Source organism: Brassica napus, chromosome A2, assembly GCF_020379485.1.
Source record: "Brassica napus cultivar Da-Ae chromosome A2, Da-Ae, whole genome shotgun sequence".
NCBI classification, from domain to species: domain Eukaryota; kingdom Viridiplantae; phylum Streptophyta; class Magnoliopsida; order Brassicales; family Brassicaceae; genus Brassica; species Brassica napus.
Window position 1 is genome coordinate 24,831,211 of NC_063435.1, and position 9,972 is coordinate 24,841,182.

Genomic DNA, 9,972 nt, shown 5'->3' on the forward strand with positions numbered 1-9,972 from the left:
TATTCGTTTTATCCAAGCATTTGTTATCCTTATCTTAATAAGCATTTTTACAAACAAAATATAGGTTTAAATTACAAAATTTCCGGACCATATTCTTCTCATATAAACTAATCCAAATATTTTTTTCCTCTTAAACTACTAAACTGAGAATTGAATTACTGCAAAAAAAAAAATACAAAACAAACAGAGAGTAATAATGTCACAAGTCTAAAACTAAACCAGGTAAAATCGAAAAACATTAAAACGATCTGGAGACAATTTAAAATCAGGGGTTGTTCTAATTCATATTTTTAGATGACGATCTTTACTATTCGTTTAGAGAGAGTTTTGAAAGGTTAGGCGATTTTAAAACAAAATGCAAATATATATTTGTGTTCCGGTTTGCGACGTTTATTAAAATGATTTTTGTTAGTTTGTATGTGTGCTAAAGTAAGAATTAAACCATTTTGAAGTTAGGGAAAACTCAAATTGGGATGTTTGTGCAGTTTAAATGATATTTATACGTTTATGTATCAAAATCAAAAGAACATAGTGGAAAAACTTATGCTTCGAAATTATAAGTTTATTTATTTTGTTCTAAATAAAATAAGTTTAAAAATCTTAAACTAATTGTTGAATATACAGATCTGAAACTATTCTTGACAAGTTTCAATGGATACGACTATACTAAGAGCATGGATTTATCATATGGAATCCATATCCGAAATTTGCTCCGGATCCGTTCCAAAAATAAGATATTCAGAATGTCCGGATCCATATAGTAAAATGTTAGATCCGTCGAATTTAAATCTGGATATTTTGTTTTTTAAATTCGGATCCAGATCCAAAATTTTAAAATATATAAAATTTTAAATTTTATTAATAACTACAATGATATATTAATATTTATACATATGATTAATTTTATAATATTATAATTTAATTTTAAAATCATTTTTATTATCATATATATATTTTCTTTATAGATTTTATATGAATATTTAATTTGTGTATTATTTTAGTTTTATATTTTAAAAAGTATTAATATTTTTATGGATTCAGATCTGAATCCGGATACTCGCAAATAATAAAATATTTAGATGAATATCTGAAAATCAGATATCTGAAAAGAATGAATCCGAATTAAATATTAAAATCAGAATTCGACGGATCTGGATATCTTAAATTTTCTGGATATTTGGATTCGTTCCAAGTTTATACTAGCATGTGAAAAAAATAGCCAAAAACTATATATTGGCCATAATTATAATATCGATTGGTATTCTAGAATTTGAACCATGAAAGAATGTGCCAAATATAAATGTCGATGAACCGGGCCAGACATTACCGAATTCCAGCCCAACAAAATTGGATAACGAATTCTTGCGTTCGTTACACTTTTTAACTTAGAGCTGTTCGTTACACTTTTTAACTTAGAGCTTGATTGGTTTTCCCGCTACCACCCGCAAACGCAGCTTTTGCGATTGATAGCGGTTGACAGCGTTTCGAAACAATCATACAAACCGCTACAAATCGCTTCAAACCGCTCCGAACCTCTTAAAATCAAAAGCTGGTTCCAGCTAGCGTTTGCGGTTGCGGGCGGTTGCGGGAGGATAATTTTTTTTTTTTTTTTTTTAAAAAACCATATAAATACAAAAATAAAAATAAAAATAAAAATTTTAAAATGGAATTATAAAAATACTAAAATATATCTATTATATTTTAATTAATATTATAAAATTTTAAAATAAAAATATTTTCTATAATTTAAAAAATTTAAAACTATAACTTTGAAAATATAATTTACATATTTATTATAATATTATGATTTTGATATTTTTATAATTATATAAAATATAAATATTGTTAATTTATTATTTAACCGCTGCTGTATTTGGTAGTTAACCAGTCATAAGTATCCCGCAAACGCACCAATTTCTAACCGCAGAACCAGTCGTACAAATCTCTTAAAACCGCTAGAAACCGCAACCACCCGCATCCGCAAACGTCCGCAGCCGCAACCGCAACCGCTGCGTTTGAACCAGTCAGACCCTTAGAGCTGATTAAGACCATCTCCAATGGTTTACTCTATTTTAGACTAGTTCTACTCTAAAATAGAGTAACTCTAAAATAGAGAAAAGTTTCTCTCCAATGGTTTACTCTATATTTAATTCTAAAAAGAAATATTTTTAAATATATATTTTTTATTTTATAACTAATAATTTTTACTTACAAAATTTATAAATGGATCCTTTATATTTTGTTTTGACAAAGTTCTTATAAATAATATATATATATATATATCAAAAATTTTATTATCTTAAACATTACATTACATTGTATTGAAACATAATACATTTGAACTTAAACATTACTATTAGTGTATCAATTAACAAATTTTTAAGTGCAAAATGAGTTTCTTTATCTTTGATTTTTCTAAAGACCTGTTTGTTTCTCCATCTGGATGGACCATCTCGATGAAGATGAGAGTTTTATTTGTTTAGGCACTAAAAGTGCAATTCATTCAGATGAATCATCCGGATGACTTTTAGAAATTTAGGCTTAATTTTAAAGTCCATTCAGCTGAACCAATTTGGATGATTTGAATGGAAATGGCTCATTCAAAATGGCATAATGTCTATTATGCCCCTAATGTAATTCACAAATTACAAACCTAAACATAATATCATTTTTGTCACAAACGAAAACTGACAAAACTACAAAAACACTTTTTCCCGTGCTAAAAACTACTTTTTCAAGCAAAAACCCCAAAATGCGCTAAAATTGCAAAAAAATGCTTTTCCGTCAAAATTGCAAAACCGTGTTTTTCCGCAAAAACCGAAAAATATGTTTTCATGCCAAAATCACAAAAAAAAATGTTTTCACGCCAACACCCCAAAATACGTTTTTCCGCCAAAACACAAAAAAACGTTTTCCACCAAAGTCGCAAAACGTGTTTTCTCGCCAAAATTGCAAAAACATGTTTTCTCACCAAAACAAAAAAAAAACGTGTTTTTCCGCCAAAACCAAAAAACGTGTTTTCTCGCCAAAACCAAAAATTTGTATTTTCCCGCCAAAACCGAAAAATCTCGTTTTCCCGCGAAAACTGTAAAAATGTGTTCCCGCCAAAAAAAAATGTTTTCCTGCCAAAACCGCAAAAACGTGTTTTTCCGCCAAAACCGCAAAAACACGTTTTCTCGCCAAAACCACAAAAACACGTTTTCTCGCCAAAACCGCAAAGACGTGTTTTCCCGCAAAAACCGCAAAAGCACGTTTTCCCGCCAAAATCGCAAAAACGTATTCCCTCCAAAAACGCAAAAATGTGTTTTCCCGCCAAAAACGTGTTTTCCCGCCAAAACCGCAAACACGCGTTTTCCCGCCAAAATCGCAAAAGCGTGGTTCCCTCCAAAACCGCAAAAACGTGTTTTCTCGCCAAAAACATGTTTTCTCGCCAAAAAGTGTTTCCCGCCAAAACCGCAAAAACCTGTTTTCTCGCCAAAACCGAAAATTTTTATTTTCCCGCCAAAACCGAAAAATCTCGTTTTCCCGCCAGAACCGAAAAATCTTGTTTTCCGCCTAAACAGAAAAAATGTGTTTTCTCGCTAAAACCGAAAAATTTTGTTTTCCCGCCCAAACCGCTAAAAGAAAACTCGTTAATTTTGAAATAATTCTAATGTAAATATACTAAACTAAATAATTTAATGTAATATAGTTAAAATTAATATCGAACATATGATTAAATCAATACAAGGGTATTTTGGTAATTTTTTACTAAACTCATTTGAATGGAAATGAAAATAAAGAAACAAACATAAGATCCATTTAGATGATTCATCTAGATGAACTATGTGGATGGACAAACAAACAATCACAAAAATCTGAATGGATCATTTGAATAGATCATACAAATGAATCATTTGAATGGAGATAACAAATGGTGAAACAAATAGCCTCTAAATCGACCAAGAAACTTTTCAAACCGAATATTATCATTCTCTACTGTTTGTACCTCTGGAAGTGGAGCTTCTACTCCCACTTCAATTGGTGCGTCAAGATCACTTTCATCTTCAATTATCATATTATGTAGAATTATACATGTAGTCATAATGTCATGCAACACATTTTTTCTGAAAAACAAACTGGTCCTTTTATAATAGCAAAACGCGATTGAAGAACTCCAAATACGCGTTCTACATATTTTCTACAAGCTTCTTGTTGTGTAGCAAAATATTTTTTCTTTCAGCCCATTGGTTGGTGAATAGTTTGTACTGTTGTTGACCATTTTGGATATATGCCATCAGCCAAGTAATATCCCATATTATATTATTTTCCTTGAATTATATAATGAACAGGAAGAGCAATACCTTGGACAAAATTGGAAAATAGGTGAGAAGACTCCCATCACATTGATATCATTGTTTGTGACTGGGCAGGGAAGTAAGCAACACCATGATTTTGAATAAAACCACTTTGTCCCCTTCTCTCTCACTTCAATTTTTCTCTAGAATCACTTTGATCAACTGAAGCCACCTTGCCACTTCGAAATCGTTTTCAACTTCATCCTTTGACTGTCTCTGCGTGTATTTTTTAGTCTCGTTATCATCATTATGGAGTGATAAAGTTAAAGATGTGATCATTCAAGAAATTAGGGTAAATAGCCCTTTACCCTTAGTTCCGAATGTTGGGAATCCTCCTGTTGTAGAACCGTTGCACAACGAGGAAAACCAGTTGAATGATTCACCACTCCATAATGAAAATATCGCCAATAATGAACATGAAGCACACGAGGAATCATCACTAAGAAGATCAACTCGTGAGAGAATATCAGCTAATTCTGATGACTGTGCTTTATCAAATAGAATCTGGAGAATGGGATTTAAAAGAACCGGTTTCTTATTCACAAGCCATGAAAGATGTTAATTCTGATCAATGGGCCGAGGCCAGTAAAGATGAAATAGACTCAATGGTTAAGAATGAAGTTTGGGATGTTGTTCCATTGTCTGAAGGACACAAAGCAATTGGGTGCAAAGGGATCCTAAAAGCAACAACTATAACAGGCGAGAGAAACCTAAAAGTTCCTAAGAAGAGATTAAGCTGTTAATCTTCCATTCAGGATTCAATCCATTCAGGAAGATTTCTCAGGCACAATGAATCTAGGTAACTCTATAAACATTCATATGATTCTATTATGTGATTACCCTAGATGTTTAAAGATCTTAGGGTTCATGTAAATTTAACTTACACGGGGACCATGCCAAATCAAAGAAACACCACACTCTGATACTTTTGAGAGAGTGTATGAAATGATCTATGAAGAGATTTTCCAACTTTGGTGCAGGTTTCCGATTATCGGAAGACCTATATAGGTTTTAAGGGGAAGCTTGAGAAAAATCGACATTCTTGATCTGATACTTATTCTTTTTTTTTTGTAACTGATCTGATCCTTATTCTTTTTCTTCATGTTTTTGTTGTGTTTTGTTTTTAGGTTAGTTTGTGTTATGAGTGAAGAATATTAAGTTTTTTTTTGTCAATAGTGAAGAATATTAAGGTAACCAAAGTTATTAGAAGGATTAGAACATCCTTATTGAGAATATCTAATTAAAAGTTTTCAAAATGTTAAAAAGTATAAATATTATAATTTATTAGGTTTCTCAACCCAAAATATCTCATTTGAAACATTTTGGTAAGATTTTCCATAATTTTGAGATATCTCCATTTCAATAACGTTTATTATATATACATATATTAATATTGAAATTGGGTTGAGAAACTTCTATCAGAGTTACTCTTATATACAGGTACTTGCGGTGTTTAAGTTGACTAAGTCAAATGTCTTTTATGAGATTAAATAGGTTTACGTTGACTACAGGTAATTTTTTCTAGTAATAAAAGGAAGCTGATATCTGGTCCACTATGACACATGTCGTCTACGACATCTAGACTCCCATTGGAATGTAATAAAAGGAAGTTCAAGATGTGATCATTCAAGAAATTAGGGTAAATAGCCCTTTACCCTTAGTTTCGAATGTTAGGAATCCTCCTGTTGTAGAAACGTTGCACAACAAGGAAAACCAGTTGAATAATCCACCACTCCATAATGAAAATATCGCCAATAATGAACAAGAAGCACACGAGGAACCAGCACTAAGAAGATCAACTCGTGAGAGAAGATCAGTTATTTCTGATGACTATGTGCTTTATCAAATAGAATCTGGAGAATGGGATTTAAAAGAACCGGTTTCTTATTCACAAGCCATGAAAGATGTTAATTCTGATCAATGGGTCGAGGCCAGTAAAGATGAAATAGACTCAATGGTTAAGAATGAAGTTTGGGATGTTGTTCCATTGCCTGAAGGACACTAAGCAATTGGGTGCAAATGGATCCTAAAAGCAACAACCAACATTGTAGGAGAGGCGAGAGAAACCTAAAAGTTCATAAGAAGAGATTAAGCTATTCATCTTCCATTCATGATTCAATCCATTCAGGAAGATCTCTCAGGCACAATGAATCCATATAACTCTATAAACATTCATATGATTCTATTATGTGATTAACCTAGATGTTTAAAGATCTTAGGGTTCATGTAAATTTAACTTACACGGGGACCACACCAAACCAAAGAAACACCACGCTCTGACACTTTTGAGAGAGTGTATAAAATGATCTATGAAGAGATTTTCCAACTTTGGTGCAGGTTTCCGATTATCGGAAGACCTATATAGGTTCTAAGGGAAGCTTGAGAAAAATCGACATTCTTGATCTGATCCTTATTCTTTTTTTTTTTGTAACTGATCTGATCCTTATTCTTTTTTCTTCATGTTTTTGTTGTGTGTTGTTTTTAGGTTGGTTTGTGTTATGAGTGAAGAATATTAAGTTTTTTTTTTTTTGTCAATAGAGAAGAATATTAAGGTAACCTAAGTTATTAGAAGGATTAGAACATCCTTATTGAGAGTATCTAATTAAAAGTTTTCAAAATGTTAAAAAGTATAAATATTATAATTTATTAGGTTTCTCAACCCAAAATATCTCATTTGAAACATTTTGGTAATATTTTCCATAATTTTGAGATATCTCCATTTCAATAACGTTTATTATATATACATATATTAATATTGAAATTGGGTTGAGAAACTTCTATCAGAGTTACTCTTATATACAGATACTTGCAGTGTTTAAGTTGACTAAGTCAAATATCTTTTATGAGATTAAATAGGTTTACGTTGACTACAGGTAAGTTTTTCTAGTAATAAAAGGAAGCTGATATCTGGTCCACTATGACACATGTCGTCTACGACATCTAGGCTCCCATTGGAATCGCGAAAAAATAGTTAAGTTGTATACAATAGTTAAATTACAGAAAAAATAATTAAACCGTGGAAAATGTAAAATTTACAGAATGATGGAATATATGTTAAATTAATTAAAATATTTTAAATAGTATTCACTTTATTATAAAAAAAATAAATATCAATATGTTATTAAAAATGTGAAAAACTAAAATTTATTAAAAATACCTTAATTATTATAATAAATATTTAGCTTATCTTTCAATATGTTTAATAATGTATTGACATTTTATAATATTATAAAACAACATAGCTATTTATCATTAAAAATTATTGCTATTTATTTAAAATTCTAAAATGGTATTAACATATATAATTTAATAATATGAAAGTAGTGATTTTGTAAATAATTTACTAAAACTCATTTTCCACTTAATGAAAATTTTCTTCATGTTTTTGTCAACAAATACACAAATCTGCATTTTTGCGTTTTTTTTTCATTCCGCAAATTTTAAATTGGTAAAATACTTGTGGAATTGCGTTTAAAACATCATTCCATAATTCCGTAATCAAGGCTTTAGTCTCCGATGTCCGGAGGCCAATGTATTATAGAATCGGAATTGCATCCTCAAACTTACGTTTAACCGGTTTATCCAACCTGTTTGGTTAAAATGTATAAATAGCCGGTCTAATTGTTTAACTGAAATTGATGTAATTAAATGTATTACACTTTTACTTTGAATCGGCTTAAGATTATCTACAACTAGGGGTTGGCCCGCCCTACGGGCGGGTAAAATTACACTAAAACTATTTATATTAAAATATTTACTTTTATAAAATTTACTTTGTACTGAAAAAAATAAATGTAATCTATTTTTATTCTAAAAATATATTGTAAACTTTATTAAATTTTGATGGTTTGAGTTGAAAAGATCATTAACGTTTTCTTTGTTAGAGAACACAAAATTATTAAATTAAAAAATTAAGAAAAAAATTAAGAAAAAAATAATGATTTAAATTTTTTTATTTGATTTCTATTTCAATTTTATATAGTTAAATAAAATCTAAGGTAAAGTAAACTAATATTTTATTTCTAAGATTATCAGATTTTAATATTATTACAATAACTAATTTTTCACGATAATAAATTAATACACACACCCTAAATCAATTGAAAATCAAATATAATGTGATAAAATTATAAAAAGTTAAATCTTAAAACAATATATAAATAGTTTCAATAATGCCATAAATAATAAATAGTATATATTATGTAACAACAAATGATGTTTTATTCCGCGCGAGGTTTTATATCTTTGGTTACATCTAGTTCCTAAATATATTTACATATTGGTTTGCTTAATTTGTTTAATTTCTCATGTGCGTTTGTTTTACAGCATAACTGTTGTGTTTTTAGATTTCCGATGATTTGGGATAGCAGCTTAAACCTATTTGGTGACTCATGTTTGGCTCTATTTGTTGTTATATTTTGTTTATGAACTATATTGGCAACATGTTATTACATTAATGTTATGGAGGGAGTGTGTCTTGATAGGCTGATGTTGGGTTTGGAGGGGAGGGGTAGTTTCATCTGTAAGTTATATTCGTTCAGTTGTTTGTCTAAGTAAATATTTGTAATGAGTGTATTGTTGCTTGCTCTGTGTACTCTTGTAAGTTACTAAGAGTAGTTGACTTTTAGTTAAGAAAACATGTAGTGCAGAATAAATTGCCACCTATAATGGAGCTTCGTTTCTTACATGCTTGCAGCTGAGCCCATAGAGCTTCATACACGCCAAGTATGTGAACACGTTCTCATACATATGATATTAATATCTTACCTTTCTCGTCCTCCTATATTGTGCCTTTCAACAATGCATTGTGGTATGTGTTGTTGTTAGCATGAGCCGATGGTATAGTCTTCAAGGCTGGAGGTAAGCCCGTGATTAAAGCACGATGGGATTAATGTTGTTTCGTGCAGTCCTTCAGGTGTAGCGTTAGATGTAGCGTTGGATGTGATAGTTTCTCATAGCTCGCGGCGATCGTTTCACGCTGAGTGTTTTTGGAGCTTTGAGTGAGTGATCGGTTCTTCGAGGAAGGGTTTCTAGTCATCTTGTGAGAGAGATGGTGCTATTGCAGTGAAGGATACGAAAGTATGTTATGAAAAAACACATAAACTGGTTAATAAAATGGGAGTTAAGGCATTCTTTTTTTTTTTTTGAAAACTGGGAGTTAAGGAATTCATATATTTGTTGGAAGCCTTTTGGGATTGCTTTTTTTTATTTAACTGCTTGTAATATTTCTCTAATTGTTGGGCGTGCCCCATTTGTCAGCTTTGGTACTATAAGAAAACTCAGCAGATGAAATGATAGTCTCATGTGGAAATAGTGGTAGCCTACTATGTAACTTGAATCTCCGTACTGGCCATATAATGGATTAAAGACTGTTGTATCAATATTTATGATGCGTTTTTGGGTTTCTATTTGACGTGGGGAGGCACAATTTGGTAAACACCCATATTGTGGGGCAGCATGTACGCTACTGATACAGCATTGCTGCAATATTAGTTGCACTCTTACTACTAAAAATATCACAGACACATAACAAACAATAATGCAACTAAATAATCAATGTTTTTGCTGGTAGTTCCCAGTCTGTGCTAGATATTCCTAAAGTTTATTATTCAACTACATAAAAGCAGATTATGTG